We start from the raw sequence: 27,040 nt of genomic DNA, 5'->3' as shown, positions 1-27,040 counted from the left end.
TTTATTAACTCTTGCACTCAAGGTGAGATCATAGTCCCACCTTTTCAACAACTTTTATACTTTTAAATCGTGGGCTGAGAAAACATATACTTTGTTACATCTTGTACTACTTACTTTTATGTTTTGAACACAAGTGTGAAAACAAACATTCCACGTGCGAGTTAGAACAAAAATGCCTTAATTCGATTATCATTAGTTACACTTGCAGGGTGTAAGCGAGAACTTATATTGTGTGGCCATACGGGTTTAACAAACCCTCATTCGGACGGTTCGCTACCGTTATGCGGATGAAATATATTTTTGTGTTTTAGTGTGGGTTCTAGCACTGTGTGATGGGGTAACGTTGGTTAAGTTTTGATAATTGAGTGCTCGCGTATAACAACACTTTTGGAATGCAAATGATTTGGATAATCTACGTTATGGAAATAAAAAATCTTGTGGTTCAAAAACAACGTTTAATACTTACTAAACCTATGATTTCACCAACGTTTTCGTTGACAGATTCTTCTATGTTTTCTTAGGTTTTGAATGCTTAGTGATACATGCTTCCGCACTCTTTTGATACTTGCTTGGATGTCGAGTATACATGCATTTTGGAGCATCTTTTGAACTTATTTAAACTGTGTCGCATAGTTTTCATTTGTACTTATGACGTTGTAACTTAACTTGTGGTCAATTATCTTTGTAAACTTTGAAACAATCTTTACACTTGAATGGATGCGACATATTTTGGGTCAAACGTCTGTTTTAAAGACTTATGACCAGGTAATGGGACCTACGTAGTCGACGCCGTCACTTGACGATTTGTCGGGGTCGCTACAAGTGGTATCAGAGCCTTGGTTGTAGGGATTTAGAGTTCATTTGTGTCCACCCCGAGTCATAGGGTACATAGGTGAATCTAGACTACAACCGGCATATAGACTGAAGTAGGAATTACTTGACTATTTGTGCATCTATACTCGAACTCTTCTATCATATCTAACTCGTATTCGATCTTGATCTTACGTTGATAAATTTTGTTGACGCGCCACCTTGACTTTACGAGGTAATGTTAAATGCACATGAGAATCAGGGTAATATAATTTCCGGGATTATATTACGGTGATTCATATGGACATTCCGACATTATGACATAAAGAATTTAAGGCGAGTCAAGGAAAATTTTCTCTACATCATCATTCCCTATCATGATTAGTATTATTGAGAATACTAATCAACGATATTCTTGTGTCTTGAAGGAACAATGCCTCCCCGTCGCGGGCCACGTAATGAAACTTCCGAACAAGCTTTTCAACGCATGATAGCCACCGCCATAGGTGCGGCTATGGCTAGTATCTCCTCCGACATCAATAACAACCACAACCACAACAACCATGGAGCCGGTAATTCAAACGAGGGTTGCTCCTACAAAACTTTCATGGGGTGCAAACCTCACACCTTCGATGGGACCGGAGGACCGGTTGTGCTCACCCGATGGTTTGAGCAAACAGAAGCCGTTTTTAGCATAAGCGGTTGTCGGGACCAAGACAAAGTCAAATATTCCACCCACACTTTTGCCGGTATCGCCCTCACATGGTGGAATACGTATGTGCTGTCGGTGGGTATCGATGAAGCTCACGCTCTCTCATGGGCCGACTTAAAGAAAAAGATGATCACCGAATACTTCCCGCGCGAAGAGACCCGTAAGCTCGAACACGAACTAAGAACTTTAAAAGCGGTCGGGAATGACCTAAAGGCATATAATCAACGATTTTCTGAGCTATCCTTGATGTGCCCAAACCTCGTGACCCCCGAACCTCTAAGGGTTGAACTTTACATGGATGGTCTTTGATAATGCTAAAAACGAACATATATTTCATAGCATTATTCCTCAAGAAAGACAAGCTTTTAGTTGCAATTGTTCTATTTACAAGTGATATTCGTTTAAATAATAAAAGGTGAAGACAAAAGGCAGATTCGACAAATTGAAGACAAAAAGGTCCAAAGAGCTAAAAAGTACAAGATACAATCAAAAAGGTTCAAAATATTGATGAAGAACGTCTCAAAATGACAAGAGTACAAGTTACAAGACGCAAAGTACACGATATAAAATAATACGCGAGGACGTCCGAAAATCCGGAACCGGGACCTGAGCCAAGAAGAAACGCCCGACGCAACGGACCAAAAATATCTAGTCTACTATGAACAAGAATATAATATAATATATATATAATTATATATAATTATATATTATATATATTATTATTATTATATTACGTCGGCAAGAAGAAAACAAAAGTAGTTGGCTGAATCCAGGGTGGCCATGCGACTCGCATGGCCAGAAGCACAAAACCATGCGAGTCGCATGGTGTGAGATTACTGGTCAGGTCCTATAAATAGCCAGTTTTCTGACGAGTTTTATGCATCTTTTTTTTTCTCTTCCTCTTGAACGTAAAAATATTTATATTTATAATTTATATTTTAATTTTAATTATAATTCTAATAATAAGGGTATGTTAGCGAATGTTGTAAAGGTGTAAGTCGAAATTCTGTCCGTGTAACGCTACGCTATTTTTAATCATTGTAAGTTATGTTCAACCTTTTTATATTAATGTCTCGTAGCTAAGTTATTATTATGCTTATTTAAAATGAAATAATCATGATGTTGGGCTAATTACTAAAATTGGGTAATTGGGCTTTGTACCATAATTGGGGTTTGGATAAAAGAACGACACTTGTGGAAACTAGGCTATGGGCTATTAATGAGCTTTATATTTGTTTAACTAAATGAAAGTTTGTTAATGTTAATATAAAGATTTACAATTGGGCGTCCCTATAAATTACCATATACACTCGATCGGACACGATGGGCGGGGTATTTATATGTACGAATAATCGTTCATTTAACCGGACACGGGAATGGATTAATAGCCACTAGAATAATTAAAACAGGGGTGAAATTACATTCAAGGGTAATTGGTGTAATTGTTAACAAAGTAGTAAAACCTTGGTTTACACGCAGTCGATAACCTGGTGTATTCATTAAACAAAGTATTAAAACCTTGTTACAATTCGAATCCCCAATTAGTTGGAATATTTATCTTCGGGTATAATAATAATTTGACAAGGACACTTGCAATTTATATTTATGACTGATGGACTGTTATGGACAAAAACCAGACGGACATATTGAATAATTCAGGACAAAGGACAATTAACCCATGGGCATAAAACTAAAATCAACACGTCAAACATCATGATTACGGAAGTTTAAATAAGCATAATTCTTTTATATCATATTTTATTTCCTTTATTTTATATTTAATTGCACTTCTAATTATCGCACTTTTATTTATTGTTATTTCATTTTATCGCACTTTTAATTATCGTACTTTTTAATTATCGCAATTTAATTTTTATCGCATTTTTATTATTCGCAATTTCATTATCATTATTTACTTTACGCTTTAATTTAAAGTCTTGTATTTATTTTATATTTTACATTAGGTTTTAACTGCGACTAAAGTTTTAAAATCGACAAACCGGTCATTAAACGGTAAAAACCCCCCCTTTATAATAATAATATTACTTATATATATATTTGTAATTTTAATAAAAGTAAACTAATATAGCGTTGAGCTTTGCTTAAAGATCTCCCTGTGGAACGAACCGGACTTACTAAAAACTACACTACTGTACGATTAGGTACACTGCCTATAAGTGTTGTAGCAAGGTTTAAGTATATCCATTCTATAAATAAATAAATATCTTGTGTAAAATTGTATCGTATTTAATAGTATTTTCTGCTAAAATTTAATAGTATTTTATACCCCTCTGCTTTGACATCAAGTATTTTTGGCGCCGCTGCCGGGGAATTACTCTTAAAAGCCGGAAGCGCAACGCTAATAAAAAAAAAAAAAAGATTTTTATTTACTTTTATTAAAAGTCGTTTTTGTAAAAATTACGTTTTAATCATTCAAAAATATAAAACAGAAAAAAAAAATATAAGCTTTTAAAATCGAAAAAAAAAAAAAAAAAAAAGTATTTTAAGTATATTTTTAAGTTTTTCTTTTATTTTTACAAAATTATAAAGTATTTTAAGTTTATTTTTAAGTTTTTATTTTAATTATATATATATATTTATATTTTAAATATAAAACAGAAAAAAAAAAAAGAAATTAAATATAAAATAATACGTGACCCGTCATTTGAACCAGTCCAGTTGAACTGGTCCAGTTCAGTCATGCGACTCGCATGACCCCCCCCCCCTAAACCCATGCGACTCGCATGAAGGGTCTGACAGGGCCACCCTCAAACCCTAAAAACGCATTAATTACGGAGTATAATATATTATTATTTAATTAAACCCTAGTTTTATTATTATTAATTAAGATTTTAGTTTAATTAATTACTTTTAATTAGTTTTTTTTTTTATATTTAAAACTTAATACTTTTATTATAAAATATAAAAATAATATTTTTATAAAATCTAATATTTTTATAACTTTTTATAACTTTTAATATTTTGTCCCTTTTTAATCGTTGTAGCGTAATATTTATATTTTTAGCTCATATTTAATTTTAAACTTAGTTTTTGCTATAGTTATTTTTACTCCTATATTTTTAGGTTTTGCCGTAGAATTCCTTAAGTGCTTTTTCTTTAGACTAAGATTTAGGTGCTTTAGAATTTTGCGACGCCTTTTTACGTTTTAGTTTCTTTTTAAGTTATTTCCATTTGGGATTTAGTTTTTCCTGTAAGCTTTAATATTTTTAGACCTTTTACTATGTATCAATTATCATTCCAATTAGTAATTTCAATTTGCGATTATAATTTTAAGTTAGTTGTAGTAATAAGGTTAAATTAGTTAAGTATTTTTAAGTTTTTATAAGTTTCTTTTATTTTTCCGTCACCTTTTATTTTTCAACCATTTTTCTTTTTCGACCTTTTTCGACGAACTCTTTTTCTCTCTTATTTCTCGCTATTCTAGTTTTAGGACTTAGAATTTTTTCTACTTCTTATCTAAATTTCTTAAAATTACGAAAATTTATTTTAAGTGGTTAAATTGATAGACATCAAAATTTTCTGGTTCGTAGTAATAGTTGGATTTGTACGTGGACCGGGTTATTGGAGCCAAACAGTCCTCAATTATATTGAGACCAAACGAATCCTGCCCCTCTGCTGCATCTTTTGGCTATTCGAAACGTGGGCAAAATCAGAAAAGTCTATTGATTGGATAACTTATTATAATTTTTCTTTCCTTTTTAAAACTAATAGAATATTCAGTGAATGCACCGAGCAAGACGTTCACCACCTTTTGTACGTTCACCACCTGTAACTAGATCAAGACATCGTTTAACAAATATAACCGCCGTTGATTTTTCTTTAGAATCGTCATCCAGTCGACCAAGTACTTCAGTTCAAATTTCCGATAATCCAGTTTTTGAAACAAACCTCACAATTGAGAATCCAGAAAATATTCAGGAACGGTTCGTAGATCCTGAACCATTAAACTTTCCTCCGGAACCACCAATCATTCAAACAGAGATTGTTGAGGAACGAACTATTAAATCAGAATCATCTAGTGATTCCGATTCAACAAATTCAATTATGGAGAATCTGGAACCTTTAAGTATGGAAGACCGAATGAGAGCTAAACGCACTGGCCAAGGTCACGCAATTACTCATCCAGACATTAATGCGCCAGATTATGAAATCAAAGGACAAATTCTACACATGGTGACTAATCAATGCCAATTTAGTGGTGCGCCGAAGGAAGATCCAAATGAACATCTACGTACCTTTAATAGGATCTGCACACTATTTAAAATACGAGAAGTGGAGGATGAACAGATATATCTCATGTTATTTCCCTGGACTTTAAAGGGAGAAGCCAAAGATTGGTTGGAATCGTTACCTGAAGGGGCGATCGATACATGGGACGTTTTAATTGATAAATTTCTTAAACAATTCTTTCCTGCATCTAAAGCCGTAAGACTTCAAGCAGAAATTGTTACGTTCACACAGAAGCCAAATGAAACTCTATATGAGGCGTGGACAAGATATGGAAAATTGTTAAGAGGATGTCCGCAACATGGTTTAGACACCTGTCAAATAGTACAAATATTTTACCAAGGATGCGACATCACTACAAGAAAAGACATAGATATAGCAGCTGGTGGTTCGATTATGAAGAAAACCGAAACTGATGCTTACAAAATTATTGATAATACTGCTTCCCACTCACATGAGTGGCACCAAGAAAAAGATATCATTAGATCATCTAAAGCAGCTAGAGCCGATTCTAGCCATGACTTAGATTCCATTTCGGCAAAGATAGATGCTGTGGAGAGACGAATGGAAAAGATGACTAAGGATATTCACTCAATACGAATTAGTTGTGAGCAGTGTGGAGGACCACATTTGACAAAAGATTGTCTCAGTATTGAATTAACAATGGAACAAAGAGAGAATATTTCATACATAAACCAAAGGCCTGGAAATAATTATCAGAATAATTATCAACCGCCAAGACCGATTTACAATCAAAACCAGAATTATAACCGAAATATTCCATACAACAACCAACAAGGTCCTAGCAATCCACAATTATCCAATAATACTTACAATCAGCAAAGACCGAATTTTCAAAACAAACCACCACAACAAACCGATGATAAAAAGCCAAATTTAGAAGATATGATGACGAAGCTAGTTGAAACTCAAACACAGTTTTTCACATCTCAAAAACAAACCAATGAACAAAATGCTCAAGCATTTAGAAATCAACAAGCTTCTATTCAAAATCTGGAACAAGAAGTAAGTAACCTAGCAAGGTTAATAGGTGAAAGAAAACCGGGAAGTTTACCTAGTGATACAAATGCTAACCCCCGGAATGAAACAGCTAAAGCTATTACCACAAGAAGTGGTACAACACTTAAACTACCTGAAATACCTGTAACTTCTGATGAAACCATTCCTACTCCACAAGAACCACAACCTGATAAAGAAAAGGAAAAAGAACCGGTAGTTGAGAAGGTTAATGAAGATAACACAGTTAAGAATAAACCTTATGTTAAACCATACCAACCACCACTTCCTTATCCGAGTAAAATGAAGAAAGAAAAACTTGAAGCCGAGCAATCCAAATTCTTGGATATGTTTAAACAGATAAATGTAAATCTTCCTTTCATTGATGTGATTTCAGGAATGCCAAGATATGCTAAATTCTTGAAAGATCTAATCACGAATAGAAAGAAAATGGAAGAACTCTCGGCTGTTACTATGAATGCAAATTGTTCAGCAGTGCTGTTGAATAAGATACCAGAAAAACTATCTGATCCAGGAAGTTTCACAATTCCATGTTTTCTGGGTAGTCTTAGTTCAATAGAAGCATTGGCAGACTTAGGTGCTAGTATAAATCTAATGCCGTATTCACTATACGCTAAACTAGACCTTGGAGAATTGAAACCAACCAGAATAAGCATACAACTAGCCGATAGATCAATAAAATATCCTAGAGGGATAATGGAGAACATGCTAGTTAAAGTTGGTACTTTAGTATTTCCAGTAGATTTTGTTGTTTTAGACATGGAAGAAGATTCTCAAGTTCCTCTCATATTAGGAAGACCATTTTTAAACACGGCTAAAGCAATGATAGACGTGTTCGGTAAGAAACTGACCCTAAGTATAGAGGATGAGAGTGTTACCTTTTCAGTTGATAGAGCAATGCAACAACCACAATCTGCAGATGATACATGTTATTATATTCAAACTATAGATGCACATGCAGAATTATTAGAAGAATTTCCAGAATTACAAGGAACAGGAGAATGTTCTTTAGGAGAAGGAAATGAACCAATTGATGAAGCTGAAATGTTAGCTACACTTATAGCTAATGGATATGAACCAACAACAGAAGAAATTCAAATGCTAAAAGAAGAAGACAGATATCGATATAAATCATCGATAGAAGAACCTCCGAAATTAGAGTTAAAGCCACTTCCAAACCATTTGGAATACGCTTATTTACATGGTGAATCTGAATTACCTGTAATAATATCGTCTTCTCTTACTGAAAATGAGAAATCACAACTCATTTCTGTGTTGAAAGCTCATAAACCAGCCATTGCATGGAAGATTCATGATATTAAAGGAATAAGTCCTTCGTATTGCACACATAAAATCCTTATGGAAGAAGGTCATAAAACGTATGTGCAACGCCAACGAAGACTAAATCCTAATATGCAAGATGTAGTTAAGAAAGAGATTATTAAACTGCTAGATGCAGGTTTGATATATCCAATTTCTGATAGTCCATGGGTAAGCCCAGTTCAATGCGTACCTAAGAAGGGTGGCATGACTGTCATCACAAATGAGAAAAATGAGCTTATTCCTACTAGGACTGTAACAGGATGGCGTGTATGTATTGATTATAGAAAATTAAATGACGCCACCAGAAAAGATCACTTTCCCTTACCTTTCATAGATCAAATGTTGGAAAGATTAGCCGGAAATAGTTACTATTGTTTTCTAGATGGATTTTCCGGATATTTTCAAATTCCAATAGCACCCGAAGATCAAGAGAAAACCACATTCACGTGCCCTTATGGTACTTTTGCTTACAAACGCATGCCATTTGGACTTTGCAACGCCCCTGCAACCTTTCAAAGGTGTATGATGGCGATTTTTCACGACATGATAGAAGAATGCATGGAAGTATTCATGGATGACTTTTCAGTCTTCGGGGATACATTTAAATCATGTCTAGTTAATCTGGAACGAATGCTAATTAGATGCGAAAAATCAAATCTAGTACTTAATTGGGAGAAATGCCATTTCATGGTTAAAGAAGGCATCGTTCTTGGACATAAAATTTCAAAAGAAGGAATTGAAGTGGATAGAGCTAAAGTAGATGTAATTGCTAAACTTCCACATCCCACCAATGTTAGAGGAGTTAGGAGTTTTCTAGGGCATGCCGGTTTTTACCGACGTTTCATAAAAGATTTTTCTAAAATTGCCACTCCTATGAATAAACTCCTAGAAAAGGATGCGCCATTCATCTTTTCAGATGAATGTATCAAATCTTTTAATATTCTTAAAGAGAAACTCACTAATGCACCGATCATGATAACACCAAATTGGAATCTACCATTTGAACTAATGTGCGATGCAAGTGATTTTGCAATGGGAGCCGTTTTAGGACAAAGGATTGAAAAACGATTTCAACCTATATATTATGCTAGTAAGACATTACAAGGAGCACAAACGAACTATACAACTACTGAAAAAGAACTCCTTGCTATTGTCTTTGCTTTTGACAAATTTCGATCATATCTCGTTCTAGCAAAAACGGTGGTCTATACCGACCATTCTGCTCTTAGATACCTATTTTCAAAACAAGATGCTAAACCAAGATTAATCCGTTGGATCTTACTCTTACAAGAGTTTGATATTGAAATCCGAGATAAAAAAGGAGCAGAAAATCTCGCCGCTGATCATCTTTCTCGTCTTGAAAATCCCGAATTAGAAGTTCTGAATGAATCGGCCATACAAGACAACTTTCCTGATGAATATCTATTGAAGATAGATTATAAAGAAATCCCATGGTTTGCAGACTATGCAAACTACTTAGTTTGTGGATTCCTTGAAAAAGGATTATCGTACCAAAGACGAAAGAAATTCTTCAGTGATATAAAACACTATTTCTGGGAAGATCCACATCTGTTTAAAAGTTGTCCCGATGGAATAATACGCCGATGTGTATTTGGAGATGAAGCTAGTAAAATTTTAAACCATTGTCACACAGGACCAACAGGAGGGCATTATGGGCCTCAACTAACAGCAAGAAAAGTTTATGAAGCTGGATTCTATTGGCCTACAATTTACAAAGACGCACACCTTCTTTGCAAATCCTGTGATGCATGTCAAAGGGCCGGAAAAATAAGTCAACGTGATGAAATGCCACAAAATGTCATCCAAGTATGTGAAGTATTTGACATTTGGGGTATTGACTTTATGGGTCCATTTCCAAAATCTCATAATAATCTATATATACTCGTAGCCATTGATTATGTATCTAAATGGGCGGAAGCACAAGCTCTCCCAACTAACGATGCACGAGTTGTAGTAAACTTTTTAAAACGTCTTTTTGCAAGGTTTGGAACACCGAAAGCCTTAATAAGTGATCGGGGTACTCATTTCTGTAATAATCAACTTGAGAAAGTTCTTAAAAGATATGGAGTAACTCATAAAATCTCCACCGCATATCATCCACAAACAAGTGGACAAGTTGAAAATACAAACCGAGCTTTAAAACGTATTCTAGAGAAAACCGTAGGATCAAATCCGAAGGAATGGTCCATTAAATTGGAGGATGCACTCTGGGCTTTTAGAACAGCCTACAAAACTCCAATTGGAACCACACCTTTTAGACTTGTTTATGGAAAAGCATGTCATCTTCCAGTAGAAATTGAACACAAAGCATTTTGGGCTTTGAAGACATGTAATCTTGATTTACATGAAGCCGGACGTCTACGATTAAATCAACTAAACGAATTAGAAGAATTAAGACATGAAGCATACGAAAATTCGTTAATCTATAAAGAAAGAACGAAGAATTGGCATGATAAAAGAATCAGAAGTTCAAAAGAATATAAAGAAGGAGACAGAGTTCTTCTTTTCAATTCACGATTCAAGCTATTTCCTGGAAAATTGAAATCAAGATGGTCTGGACCATTCATAGTCAAAAGAGTTTTCCCTTACGGAACGATAGAATTAATAAATTCAAATGGGATTGAATTTAAAGTTAATGGTCACAGAGTTAAACATTACATACATGGTCCGATGGAAGTCGACAACGAAGTTAATCACAAATTCGACACCACAGCTAACTAAGTGTGGGGAGAATCAAGTCTTTAAAGGATAATATGTATTTCTGTTAGAGTTAGATTGTCTGTTTTCGTGTAGTTCTCGAAAATGGAACACGTATGGTCTTTCCCTAGCAGACCCTAAAGAACTAGTCTTCTCCCCCCATTCTGAATTTTTATTTTTTTTAGGTTTTTACGAAATGAAGACTGCCTGTGAACTAAACCATGGTCTAATGCTACACGCTTTGATCACTAAAAGAAATAATGACATACTACCGAGTGAATTAGTATCAGTAATCAGAGAAAGAATGGACGGAGTTAGAAAAGGATCCAGATGCGAAGATAATAAGTTACAATTTGGTAAAGGAAAATCAAAATCCGCAGCGAAAAGAAGAGCACGACACCTAGAAAAATGTCACAAATGCGGAAAATGGTCACATGGAGGTAAATGTTCAAATAATCAAACCTATTCAAATACCGAATTTGTTACTTTATGCAGAGACGGACCGTTCATATGTTTAGAAGAAAAGACAATGAATGCTCGAGGTTACGCCTATGCAGCCATGGAAAACCAATTAAACCGACTATCTTATGAATATAATAGATCATATAACTAAGAAATCTATTTCACAGGTATGTCTGTACAGTTTTTATTTTTATTTATTTTTTAACCTTTTGATAATAAACGCTAATTTGTTCGCTAAAAAGTATTAAATTGGTATTAAATAAAATTAGGTTTGGCGACCGAAATTATTGATATCGTTCAAAAATTTATTACATCACTGCGAAATTTAACGTTTATTCTTAAGGTATAAATATCTTTAATCAATCAACCCAAAATATTTCAAAAATTCGTCATGAGTTAAATTAGGTCTTGGAACCGAAATTACTTTACCGAAAAGAGGGGCGCATATTTTTGATAATATTTGATTGATTAAAGTGGGATAAAAAGACAAAAAGATTTTTAAATTTATTTTTACCATGTTTTTAAAAATTAATATTTAAATCTTAAATTAATATTGTGAACTTTGTAAAAACAATATTTTTAAAATTGTAAATATTTGAAAAATTAATATAAGTTTGATATGAATTTATAAATTTTTAAATTAAGTTTGGTGTGAATTTTTAATTTTTAAAATATTAATTTTTAATTTTATGCATTTCAAATTTTAAGTTTGGTGTGAATTTTTAATATTAATTTTGAATTCTATATTTAAGTTGTGTGAATTTAAAAACAAAAAAATTTACTTTATCTCATTAAGTTAAGAATATGATTTTTAAAATTCGTCGTAAGTTGAAGACTAGGTCTTTGAACCGAAATTGCTTTACCCGAGGGAGGGACGAGAACTTTTATTATCATTATTTTTAATCTTATTGATTTAAAGTATGCCAAAAACATTAAAAAACCCAAAAATCTTAGCTTTTAAAACAATCGCTACAAAAAGACAAATTTTAAAATTTTGTCGAGGGACGGACTAGGGCATCGTCCCGAAACGACTTCGTCTTAAAAAGAAACAAAATTTTTAAAATTTTATTTAATTTTATGTTCTAAAAAGTTTAAGGTTTATAAAAAAAAAAAAAAAAAAAAAAAAAAAAAAAAAAAAAAAAAAAAAAAAAATATCTGGGAATTGACCCCCATGCGAGTCGCATGGGGATGGGCAGGCAGCCATGCGACTCGCATGGCCATAAAATACTGGACAGGATCAAAACTTCCAGCGAGCTGCTCTGTCTCTCACATTACACACACATATACACGAACCATCTCCAAAACCCTCTCAATTTTTCACCAATTTTCACCAAATTTCTTGTAAAACTTCACAATAATCATGCCTAGATTCAGTAGTCTCAACCCCTTCAGGAGAAAGGTAAAGATTTCACCCCTAATCTCTTTAAATTCGAATTTTTGTGTTCTTGAGCTAGAAAATTTATATTTTGATTTTGTTAAATTTAGGTGTAATTAGAGCTAAATTGTTGTTATATTATGCATGTATATCCTAGATAGAAGCTATTTAACATGAATTGAAGCTAAAAACTTCAAATTTTTAAGAATCTAGGGTTTGTGTTCTTGAGCAATTTGGGGCTTTTTGATATAAACAGGTTATGGCCGATTTTTGTCATGAATTGTTGCTAAATTAAGTAGTGTAACATGTTTAGGTAGTTAATTGATCCAAACTTTGAGCCTAAACATGTTTTTGAGAATTAAAGTGGACTTTTTAAGTCCAAAAATTCATGAACTTGGATAATTTGATATAAAGGCTATATGAAACTTGTTTCATTGCTAGTAGTGATTATTTTGGCATGTTATTTGAGATAAATGCTTATGAACTTGATTTACATTTTTCGTATAGGCTTATTTGACAAAGTGTAGACTTGACAAAAATATGAAAATGAACACTAGTTTGATTTGAATGCCATGTAACAAGTGTTTAATTGCTATAATGATTATTGTTGACATGTTTAAGAGTTTAAATGTGATAAAACATTGTACACATTTTCGTATGTAAAAGTGTAGAATTGTTATTGTTAAGAAAATGTGTATAAAATGTGTTATGAATTGAACAGGTCATCATAATTGTTTCAAGTTATTATTTTGCTAACACTAATGCATATTTGGATGCACAAATTTTGTGTTTAATATGTTTTGCAGAAAGCCGATACTGGAGGTTCAGGAGCATCATCGTCCAGGCAACCAGAGCCCGAACCGGAAATGTTTCATGAACAAGAACAACATATGCAACAAGAAGAAGAAGAACAGGAGGAGCAACATATTCCATATTACGATCAAGATCAATTATTCGTGAATCAGTTTCGTCAATTCGCTCCACATCAAAGGATTCTGAGTTTAGACATTAATGAAGATCAGTTACACCCAAATCTGAGATTTGATAGATGTTGGATAGAGTATCCAGATTATCAAAAGAACATGCACATTCTCTACTTTAAGGTTGTTGAAATGCCAAGGGCAATTGACTGGGTACCTTTGGAAACAGTTGACCTTGCCGAACCGATTCGGGGATTATTGGTGCAAAGGTATGGTAATTCTCAGTTTAACGATTGGATGCGCCTATTTTCCATTCGTAGAACAATATATAGGGAATGGTGTATAGAATTACTTAGTACTATTAAGTTAAACAGTGATGTTAGGAGGATAGATGATAGAAGCTTTATTAGGTTTCTGTTAGGTGGACGAATGTACAGAATGTCCATGATAGATTTAGCAAGGGCCTTACAGATTTACACCCCTGCTGAACTTTTGAGCCCCGACTGTAATAGCCTGATTGCCCAAGGAGAAAGGGTAGATAGGGAATTTGATATTAACGCTGTCTGGAGGCGTATGTCCCACTTTAATGAATTCCACGCCAGTGGAAATCATACATACTTAGATATAGACAGAGCTGAACTCCGGGTGATTCATAGATTCTTAGCAAACACAATTACACAAAGGGGTAGGAATAAGGAGAAATTGACCGTAAATGATTTGTTCTACCTCAAGTGTATTAGAGACCCGAGGAGTTTCGTTAACATTCCCTATTGTGTTGGTTATTATCTCGCTAATGTAGTTTCGGGGATGAAATCGGGGAGTATTATAGGTGGTGGTATTTTCATTACTCTCATTGGAGAGTATTTAGGTGTAGATAAGCACCAAGGGGGTCCAATGAACGAAATAGAGGACGGAGGTGAAACTATAAGTTCAAACCTTTATCACGGTGCAAGGGTATTATTGATGAGACGTGGTCGGGTATATCGATACGAGGGACCTCAGCGACAGGTAGAGAGAGGTTCGGATGACGAGATGGAGGAGGCGAACAACATTATAGGAGTTGTTCGGGAAACTGCTCTTGATTTAGGTATTCGTATGGAGGATGAATACATGACGAACTATGATAGGCATATGCAGTACGAGGCATGGCAACGCCGGAATGACTACGAGCATTCCCGGCAACGAGAGCATGACCGATGGGATTATCATCAGCGCCAAATTATAAGCCAGTTGCAGCCTGGTGAGATGTATTATCCGACCCGACCCGCATACTATCCCGCACATCAGCCAGAGATGAGACCACCCTATGATTCATATGATTATGACGCAGCATACCAGTACACCTATAATCAGCCATGGAACCCGGACGCGAACATGAATTGGGATCCATATCCTAATTTCCCTCCTAACCCACCTCCTGATCAGTAGATATAAGTGGTAATTTCTATTTTTATTTTAAACACTTAACATTTTATTATATTTATGTAATGTTTGATATTTTATTATTATTGTGTACTAATATTTTTCTTATAGTTCGAAAGTGGGATGCCAAAGTTCCATTTCAAATTGCATGTATGATTATATTTGTATTGTATGTATTCTCTTTTATGCACAAAACAGGGTAAAACAACGCGTTTTCAAAGACTGGCATTAAGTTCAGCAAAAGCAAGTAATTTTGACGACAATGATGCAAAATATATGTGAAATAACAACAAGACGGAATGAACAAATGATGTGCACCATTTATCATTCAGCAAACAAACGCCAATATATTTGGAAACTTTGGTAAAAATTTAATAATTTTCACACAAATCACCCTCAATAATTTAAATTGTTACTGATTTCTTGCAAATGAGGGCATTGCAAGATCTTAAGTGTGGGAAGGGGTTAAATTCTTTCGGATTTTAAAATTTTTATATTAAACACTTGGTTACCATTAAAAATACTAGTAAAGCAGTAGTTGTATTAGAATCTAGTGCTCTCTGATAAAAAAGAACAGCCCTAGTCTTATATACTGACTACCCAATTCTAGTAAAATTTTTCAAAATTTTCAATTAAATGAATTCAAAATCATGTTTACACATATTTATGAACGATAAAACTAGGTTTTAACACCGAAATTATTGTTACCTCGGAAAGGACATAAATTGAGAAACAAACTAAAATGTTAAAATTCATTTAAAATGGAATAGAGGACGATAAAAAGGAAAATAAAAGCCAAGTGTGGGAAAATTTACCAAGTTATTTTAAACATATGTCACATATATTTGTAACAAATAACTGAAAATACTTTTGCTTTGGACTAAACTAAACTGTTTTACCCGATGAAAGAAAATAAGAGATGGATCTACACGATGAATCAATTCCATCATTAAAAGGAAGTAAAGTCTTCCGAAAAAGACACGCGCTTCTTGATTTAGGTCATGAAGTTGTCGTTCAGACCAGCTGTAGGTTGACGAAAAATCTAGAAAAGTCATCACTAAAATCAGCAGGAAATCCACGGACCTCAGCATTAAACAGGGTCGCCAAGTGGTCAGATTTATCCTAACCATGAGAAGGATTTATCTCGTACAATGGGGAGGCACCGTGCAAATTAGCTTGATAAGACTAATGAATCAGATCCCCAGAAAGGATAATCTCCTTAAAGATTAAAAATCAGCTTTTAAGACTGATATTACTCAATCCTTGAGATTGACCTTAAAGATTGAGAATTCAAACTCATGGAATTCAATGATATCTAAACTCGAGCTTGAACGAGAAAATATTTTGATCAAAAATACAAACCGATTTGTTTTCTGAAAACCCCATTTTCAATGCGTTCATTACCATTGAACGTAAAATCCTAGGAATTCACCTGGAATTCATTAGGTCACCTGAACTAAATCGGGTGTCAACCGTAAGAACGGTGGTTGCATAACATGGTCAAAGACAGGACCTTGTGCCAGACCGAAAAATTATAAGGGTGAGCTTTACTATTGCTCCTACCAAGGATAGTAATTGCGTCCGACACGTTATAAACCATAATCAAAAGCATGTCACGGGACATTGCCTTAAACAGTTGCTTGTTCAACGCTTTCCTTTACAACCGGACGGTAGTTTGCCGAAAGGTAATATACGGGACAAGTAAACTGGACGTGTTGCTTTCCAAATACAAGGTTAGCAAGTGGGTGACACAAAACCGCAAGTTTTGAGCTAAAATTTTCAAATCTGAAACCCACCAAACCCACAAAAATATTTTGCAAACACCGGTAAAGGGTTATTCCGGAAAACTTATCTAGAAAAAAAACTAGATTTAATTTTCAAAAGATCAAATGTTTTCATAAAGATCCAATTTCCTTAATGGATCTAAATTTTTATAGTCATGTGGGACTGTAAACCATATCGTTACTACCATTGTTTATACCGCCGTATAGAAATCACTGATGTACAAAGTGTGAAGAATAAAAAAATGATTCTAGTATTTCAAGACAATATTGCTTGAGGACAAGCAACGCTCAAGTGTGGGAATATTTGATAATGCTAAAAACGAACATATATTTCATAGCATTATTCCTCAAGAAAGACAAGCTTTTAGTTGCAATTGTTCTATTTACAAGTGATATTCGTTTAAATAATAAAAGGTGAAGACAAAAGGCAGATTCGACAAATTGAAGACAAAAAGGTCCAAAGAGCTAAAAAGTACAAGATACAATCAAAAAGGTTCAAAATATTGATGAAGAACGTCTCAAAATGACAAGAGTACAAGTTACAAGACGCAAAGTACACGATATAAAATAATACGCGAGGACGTCCGAAAATCCGGAACCGGGACCTGAGCCAAGAAGAAACGCCCGACGCAACGGACCAAAAATATCTAGTCTACTATGAACAAGAATATAATATAATATATATATAATTATATATAATTATATATTATATATATTATTATTATTATATTACGTCGGCAAGAAGAAAACAAAAGTAGTTGGCTGAATCCAGGGTGGCCATGCGACTCGCATGGCCAGAAGCACAAAACCATGCGAGTCGCATGGTGTGAGATTACTGGTCAGGTCCTATAAATAGCCAGTTTTCTGACGAGTTTTATGCATCTTTTTTTTTCTCTTCCTCTTGAACGTAAAAATATTTATATTTATAATTTATATTTTAATTTTAATTATAATTCTAATAATAAGGGTATGTTAGCGAATGTTGTAAAGGTGTAAGTCGAAATTCTGTCCGTGTAACGCTACGCTATTTTTAATCATTGTAAGTTATGTTCAACCTTTTTATATTAATGTCTCGTAGCTAAGTTATTATTATGCTTATTTAAAATGAAATAATCATGATGTTGGGCTAATTACTAAAATTGGGTAATTGGGCTTTGTACCATAATTGGGGTTTGGATAAAAGAACGACACTTGTGGAAACTAGGCTATGGGCTATTAATGAGCTTTATATTTGTTTAACTAAATGAAAGTTTGTTAATGTTAATATAAAGATTTACAATTGGGCGTCCCTATAAATTACCATATACACTCGATCGGACACGATGGGCGGGGTATTTATATGTACGAATAATCGTTCATTTAACCGGACACGGGAATGGATTAATAGCCACTAGAATAATTAAAACAGGGGTGAAATTACATTCAAGGGTAATTGGTGTAATTGTTAACAAAGTAGTAAAACCTTGGTTTACACGCAGTCGATAACCTGGTGTATTCATTAAACAAAGTATTAAAACCTTGTTACAATTCGAATCCCCAATTAGTTGGAATATTTATCTTCGGGTATAATAATAATTTGACAAGGACACTTGCAATTTATATTTATGACTGATGGACTGTTATGGACAAAAACCAGACGGACATATTGAATAATTCAGGACAAAGGACAATTAACCCATGGGCATAAAACTAAAATCAACACGTCAAACATCATGATTACGGAAGTTTAAATAAGCATAATTCTTTTATATCATATTTTATTTCCTTTATTTTATATTTAATTGCACTTCTAATTATCGCACTTTTATTTATTGTTATTTCATTTTATCGCACTTTTAATTATCGTACTTTTTAATTATCGCAATTTAATTTTTATCGCATTTTTATTATTCGCAATTTCATTATCATTATTTACTTTACGCTTTAATTTAAAGTCTTGTATTTATTTTATATTTTACATTAGGTTTTAACTGCGACTAAAGTTTTAAAATCGACAAACCGGTCATTAAACGGTAAAAACCCCCCCTTTATAATAATAATATTACTTATATATATATTTGTAATTTTAATAAAAGTAAACTAATATAGCGTTGAGCTTTGCTTAAAGATCTCCCTGTGGAACGAACCGGACTTACTAAAAACTACACTACTGTACGATTAGGTACACTGCCTATAAGTGTTGTAGCAAGGTTTAAGTATATCCATTCTATAAATAAATAAATATCTTGTGTAAAATTGTATCGTATTTAATAGTATTTTCTGCTAAAATTTAATAGTATTTTATACCCCTCTGCTTTGACATCAGTCTTCCCAAGAGCATCAAACAAGGAGTAATGTCATCCAAACCCAGTAATCACCAAGAGGCCCTGAATATGGCCCGTCAATTGATCGAAACAGTAGACGAGATTGAAGTGCCGGCACCTAAAGCCGAGGATGAGTCGGGTGACAACAAAAGAAAATGGGAAGCCCCCCAATCGAGTAACTACAACAACAACTTTTCCAAGGAACCTCTCACCCCCGTCGGCAAGAAAAGTTATGCCGGGACACGACCTTTTTGCAACAAATGCCACAAGCATCATTTTGGTGAATGTGGCAAGCTAATTTGCCATCGGTGCCAAGGTAGTGGTCATATTGCGAAGTATTGTGGAAGTACCGCCCCCGTCACTCAAAAGGGGCCCGACGCACCAAAGCCGAGTATTTGCTACAAATGTGGCCAATCGGGTCATTTTAGGAATAAATGCCCAAAGAATAAAGCAAAAACCAACGCGCGCCGTTGAACTTACAACATCGACACCTAGGATGCCCGAGACGATGATGGACTAGTCACGGGTACATTTCTTCACAACAAACCGTATATTTCATACTTATTCGATTCGAGTACCGTTAGACGTTTTATAACCAAGGATTTGACTCGTGCTCTTTATATTCCACCTCTTTCCCCCAGATACTACTTAGACGATTTAAGTGACCGACGGAAAATATTGTGTGCCTATAAATTTTATCGGAGGATATGCGTTAAGAAATTGGACTCGACACCTATAGAACTAAGGAACTCAAAACCTATTCATTAAGGAGAAATTGTTGCCCTACATTTATGTATAGATTATTGTGAACTAAGTAACTTTCGGTTGGAAACCAATACTCTCTTCCTCGTATCCATTACCTCATGATTATTTGTGTGGATCCCGTGTATTCCAAATCGACCTCCGTTCTGGTTATCATCAATTGGGGGTTAAGGGAGACGATGTCTCCTAAGCCATTTTCCGAGCTCGCAACGTTAGTTGTAAATCCCTCTTAGTACCGTTTGATTTATTTAGGACTCCGTCCGTATTCATGAACCTCCTAAACCACGTATGCAACTTATCTAGACAAATCTGTTATCATATTTATAGATGACATCTTAACTTATTCAAGTAAAGAAGGCAAACGAACAACATCATCATCTTACGCTCGAACTTTGAGAAAAGAGCAACTCTATACCAAATTTTCCGAGTGAGAATTTCTGTTAAACGAAGTCAAATTTTCTAGACCATGATGTTAATGGTCAAGGCATTACAATCAATCTCGAAATCAAGCCACACGTAATCATAAAACTCTCTCAACTCAGACTTGTATTCGTAAAATCTTAGATCTCGCCTGTTATCACCGAAGATTCATTTCTGACTTTTCTCATGTTACCCGACTTTTAAACTCGTTAACTCACTAAGGGAAAACTTTAAACCTCTCCGTGTTCGAACCTTGAGCGTGATTCTTCACACCAACAATTCTAGTTAAAATCGTATAGCAACAGATGGAACTCAAACATGGAAATATTTCTACTTGAACGCCGAAAGGCATACTCTCTCGTCTCAAAAATCAACATAACTAAAATTCGTTATTTTGCACGAAGAATTCGAATCCTAAATTGTGGATCCGATCAATTTTCTCGTCATCCCGTACCACACTACCTACCTCTGTTATTTCACCGTCACCGTCTAATATTACTGGAATTTAAGATAACACACAATCCAACGATACTTCACTCTTCTTTGACTTAACGCCCTTGTGTTTCTGATGATCGGTCAACTATTATTCAACCCCGAACTATACAACTACGTGTACTACCTCGTTTCTCTTTCAGACTTCAACTTTTGACAACTAGAGGCACGTTATGGCAACCCCGAGATGTAAGCTCATCCTATTCTAAGTCCTCATTTCACTCCTATCTTTATCGCTCGCATTTCCGTTTAAGAAAACTCCTTGTAACATTTCTCCATGGATAGAGAAACTCTTCATATTACAATAGTATTCGCCACGAGGGTGAATAGTTCTAACGAACATTTTCGAACCCTAACTAACTTGTTCAAACGTATATTAAGAGATTCTATTCCAACACGGTGCATCTTTGTCAATTATCACGTATCGAAATACTCGTTTCACTTCTAGTTTTGCAAGAAACCTTGGAGACCCGCTTAGACATGAGTACCGCGTACCACCCACAAACCGACGAACCGAGCAAACGAACGATTTACGTCTTGGAAAGACATGTCACAAACTCGTATTGTCACCTTTAGTAGATCACTCTTACAACAGTAGATACCACTCGTGTGTTCACACGCACTTTCCGAAACCCTATATGACCGCTAATGTCATACCCCTGTTCATTTAACCAAAGCATCAACCACCGAAATCTGAACTCCATCAAGAAACAACAATTGAGATCGTTCAAGTCCGAGAAGGGCTCGAGACAACCCATTGTCGCCAGAAGAGTTATACCAAACTTAGATGAAAACCTCACAAATCCCAGTGTGTAACCGCGTAATATTGAGAAACCGCACCTTGGAAAGGTGTAATCCATTTTGGGAAATCGAGAAAGGCTATATCCGCAATATCGAACCTTTTGAAACCTTGGGGAATATTGGAACCGCTTCCTATCGTTTAGAACTTCCGACTCAATTAAGTTTCCGTTTACCCTACATTTCGTGTAACAAACTTAGAAACGTGTCCTGCGGAACAGGAACGTGCAATCCTTCTAGATGCACCAACTATTGATGACAAACTCCTCCTCATAGGAAAAACTGGCTGAACTTGTGGATCGTAAAACCAAGCCCTAATACAACGTAACACCCCGACTATCCGGATTCGTGGAATGTCCAAGAAAGTACCTTCAATCATTCGTAGAGTTACTACACTAAGTCTCGAGTAAGAGACATCGACTATTACTTCCAACTAAATTTCGGGACGAAATTTCTTTTGAGGTGTGGATAATGTAACATCCCGCGTTTTTCCGTTAAATTTATTTTAACACCGTCTTTTTCTTTTTTTTTTTAAAATAATATCTTTCGTCATTTAATTTGGCATCTTTCGTTAACTAATGTTCATAATACCCTCGTTATTTAATTATAACGTCACCCGTTTACTCGAGCGTTTTAAATATTCGTTCGGTTAATTCCCGCACCCGACTACAAACTAGAGGGACTAGTTTTGCCAAAAAGACAAAGAGGTGACTAGCACTTTGACTAGTCAACCTCCTCCCCATCTTTCTTTTTCATTTCTTTTCCAATTTCTTTTCATACTTCTCCATTTTCTCTCAATCCTTCAAAAAGGAAATCATCATCCATTTCAAATCGATCAAGCTTCAATCCAAACAAATTACATATTTGGAATCCTTGCATCTTCCTCTTCGATTCCATACCGGTTTCATCAAATTTGGGTAACTTTCTAAAATCACAAGATTTCTTTAAATTCATGTTCTTGACTTAAAAGTGTGTCAATTAGTGTCTATGGCTCATTGTGATGTCGTGTATGTAATTTGTATGCTCGATTTGTTGTTTTTGGTGTAACTAGTTCATTATGAAAATTTGCTTGCTAAATCTTTGATTTTGAATGATCAAATGTTGTTAGATTGTTAAAGTGCATGTTTTAAAAGTGTTACTAGTATCATTAGCTTCGTTTTGATGTATAGGTTGATTAAAGAAACTCCAAGAACATGATTAGTGATTTTGTGAACTTGGATTAGGGTTTGATAAGCTTTAGATGAACTTTTGATGCACCAAATGCTATGAAATATTGTAGATAAGAATTTTGTTGCAATGTGTGTATGATTACCTTCGAAACGGCATATCATACATGTAAATTGGTTGCCCGAATCATAAAATGCGTTTTAGAACTTGAAACTTTGATTATGAACGTTTAATGCGGTTTTTGGTTGTTGTTAGTGATGAATTGCTTGATGAAATGTGCTTAGTTGTTTTCCTTGTCAAATTACCTTTCTAATGATATAGGTTATGCGTTTTAAGTGTTTTCGGTGCATGAAATGTGTTATATTGTATTTTGGTTCGTGACTTGGACCATTTTTCTGCAAACTGCATGATTCTCAGGTATTGCGCGCCGCGCATTTACCCGCGCGCCGCGCAGAATCAGAGATCCCAGATGTTTGCCTTCTTGGTTGAGTTCTGACCAGAAATTGCACTTGGGTGCGCGCCGCGCAACCCAGTGCGCGCCGCGCAAAAGCCCCAGGCCACTCTCTTTTGTTTTTAAATGTCACAAAAATGTTTCCGCTTAACTAAAACTCCGTTTAACATGAAACTTGACTATTAGGCTCTTATATGACTTCTCGTCTTGGGAAAATTGTCGGATACCCGACCCGACCCCGTTGACTTTGACTTTGACTTTGACCAAGTTTGACTTTTAGTCAAACTTAACCAAACGATTATACAATCGTTCTAACATACTTAACTACTTGTATCGTGCATGAAACTTGACAAATTGATTCACATGCTATATTAATCGAGTCGTAACGAGCCATAGGACTAATTGAACATCTTTGACCGTTTGTGTTTACCGTTATTGATACAACCTATATGTTTAGGTCAAGACTAGCTTTGTCTTTGCACGCGTCTACTTGTTGAAGTACTTTATTAACTCTTGCACTCAAGGTGAGATCATAGTCCCACCTTTTCAACAACTTTTATACTTTTAAATCGTGGGCTGAGAAAACATATACTTTGTTACATCTTGTACTACTTACTTTTATGTTTTGAACACAAGTGTGAAAACAAACATTCCACGTGCGAGTTAGAACAAAAATGCCTCAATTCGATTATCATTAGTTACACTTGCAGGGTGTAAGCGAGAACTTATATTGTGTGGCCATACGGGTTTAACAAACCCTCATTCGGACGGTTCGCTACCGTTATGCGGATGAAATATATTTTTGTGTTTTAGTGTGGGTTCTAGCACTGTGTGATGGGGTAACGTTGGTTAAGTTTTGATAATTGAGTGCTCGCGTATAACAACACTTTTGGAATGCAAATGATTTGGATAATCTACGTTATGGAAATACAAAATCTTGTGGTTCAAAAACAACGTTTAATACTTACTAAACCTATGATTTCACCAACGTTTTCGTTGACAGATTCTTCTATGTTTTCTCAGGTTTTGAATGCTTAGTGATACATGCTTCCGCACTCTTTTGATACTTGCTTGGATGTCGAGTATACATGCATTTTGGAGCATCTTTTGAACTTATTTAAACTATGTCGCATAGTTTTCATTTGTACTTATGACGTTGTAACTTAACTTGTGGTCAATTATCTTTGTAAACTTTGAAACAATCTTTACACTTGAATGGATGCGACATATTTTGGGTCAAACGTCTGTTTTAAAGACTTATGACCAGGTAATGGGACCTACGTAGTCGACGCCGTCACTTGACGATTTTTCGGGGTCGCTACAACCCTAAGCTAGAAAGTTTGGATCTCTTAACCATACTTATGAGATTTCAAGCTAGAAACCTTGTATCTTTGTTTAATGAAAACATAAGCTACAAAATTAAAGTAAAACAAATTAAAGAAGATCATAAGTTAATAAACTTGATCTTTTAACAAACTTTTTGTAGAAACCTCAAGCTAGAAAGCTTGGATCTCTAATGTTCTTGAAGATCCTTAAAGCAAAAAGCTAGATCTACAAGTTACATGAAGATCATAAACATAAGTTTTGATCCTTTAATAAAAATAAAGAGATCTTAAGCTATGAGCTTAGATCTAACAAAAGTAATGAAGATTCAAAGCTAGAAAGCTTGAATCCTCCATGTTCTTGCATCTTCTTCAACTAAAGTTTGAAGTTACAAGATATATGAAGATTCAAGTTACAAAACTTGAATCTTTGAACATGATGATGATGATTTACGAAAATAAGAAGGAAAAAGAGATAGAAATTCAAGAAAACTTACAAATTTTCTTAAGTATTTTAGAGTGAGAAACTAGAGAGAAAACTATAGAGAAAGTGTGTGTGTTTTGTGAAAATGAGAATGAAGTTTAAAAAAAATGAAATGGTGGTGGTGAGGGTATGTAGACTGACGGTTACGGATGGGGTGGGGGGGACCATTTGGCTTGGCATGGATGGTGGTATAAGCTGATGTTTGCATGTTTGCTAGCATGAGGTTAAAATTGTAAGTAATGGTACATAAGCATGCTAGTAAACTTGTCTTATATCTTAATGGGTCTTGTCTTATGTCTTAATGGATCATAAGTCCATTAAAATGGGCTAATATACTAGTCCATTAACTTGAGTAGGGTGGGCCTTTGATAACTAAGTCCATTAAGGTGGTAAGTCCATTAAGACTAACTAGTGTGCATTAGTAAAACACTAAGTGTAATTAAGCAATCGTCAAGCTAAGTAATTGTCATTAAGAAATAACAATTAAGATTAAGTAGCCATAATACTCCAATTATGATCAAAGTTTAACGTGTACCAAGTACGTATCTCGTTCTAAACGACAAGTAACACTAACAGTCATAAAAGCATTCGAGGATCAAGTTAAGTGATTAAGCACTTAATAACACGTTGTAAGGTATTAACGAAAGTAATTAATATGGCTAATGATCCCCGAATATTCAGTACACACATATACGCAGATTTGTGAAAGTATAAAGCATATATATAAGTCAAAAAAGTTGGGTCGTTACATTACCCACCTGTTAAAGAAAATTTCGTCTGAAATTTTAAGCTGAGGTAGACGGTAGAGTTGTAAAGAGGTGAGGATATTTCTGCTTCATCTGATCCTCTCGTTCCTAAGCAAACTCGGGTCCTCGTTTAGCATTCCAACGGAGTCGGATGATTGGAATCTTGCTTTGCTTTAAGGTCTTGACCTCGCGGCCATGACCTCAACAGGTTCTTCTACGAAGTGGAGCATGTCGTCAATTGTAAGCTCATTGAGGGGTATGACAAGTTCTGGTTCGGCAAGACACTTCTTCAGGTTCGATACGTGGAACGTGGGATGAACGAAACTTAATTGAGTCGGAAGATCTAAACGGTAAGCAACGGGTCCAACACGCTCTAAGATTTTAGAAGGACCAATATATCGCGGATTTAGCTTTCCACGCTTTCTGAAATGGATTACACCTTTCCAAGGTGCGACTTTTAACATCACGCAGTCACCCACTTGGAATTTGAGATCTTTACGTCTAATGTCGGCATAGCTCTTTTGGCGATTATGGGCCATCTTGAGCCTTCTTGGATTTGAACGATCTTCTCGGTTGTTTCATGGCTGAGTTCAGGTCCGGTGACTTGCATATCACCCACTTCGGCCCAACAAATGGGAGAACGACATTTGCGGCCATATAAAGCTTTAAAAGGTGCGGCGTTAATAATCGAGTGGTAACTATTGTTGTAAGATAATTCGGCTAGAGGCAAATGCTTTTCCCAAGCTTTTTAGAAGTCAATAGCACAAGCTCGTACATGTCTTCCAAGGTTTAAATCATGCGTTTGCTTTGTCCTTCAGTTTGTGGGTGATATGCGGTACTCATGTCTAAACGTGTTCCCAAGGCTTCTTGTAAGGAACCCCAAAATCTAGAAGCGAAACGGGCATCTCGGTCGAAAATAATTGATAAGGGTACACCGTGACGAGATACAATTTCCTTTATGTACAGTTGTGCAAGTTTGTCCATTTTATCGGTTTCTTTCATGGCTAGGAAGTGAGCGGATTTGGTGAGACGGTCAATAATAACCCAAATGGTATCATAACCGCCTACCGTTTTTGGTAGTTTCGTGATAAAGTCCATCGTTATTCTTTCCCACTTCCATTGCGGGATTTTGGGTTGTTAAGTAACCCGGATGGCCTTTGATGTTCGGCTTTGACCTTGGAAAAAGTTAAACACTTTCCAACATAAGTAGCAATGCCCTTTTAAATGTTCGGCCACCAATATTGTTCTTTGAGATCGTGGTACATCTTACCGGCTCCGGGATG

The sequence above is a fragment of the Rutidosis leptorrhynchoides genome, chromosome 2 (genome assembly GCF_046630445.1).
Source record: "Rutidosis leptorrhynchoides isolate AG116_Rl617_1_P2 chromosome 2, CSIRO_AGI_Rlap_v1, whole genome shotgun sequence".
NCBI classification, from domain to species: domain Eukaryota; kingdom Viridiplantae; phylum Streptophyta; class Magnoliopsida; order Asterales; family Asteraceae; genus Rutidosis; species Rutidosis leptorrhynchoides.
The sequence above is the reverse complement of the archived record's forward strand: the minus strand, read 5'-3'. Positions refer to the sequence as shown.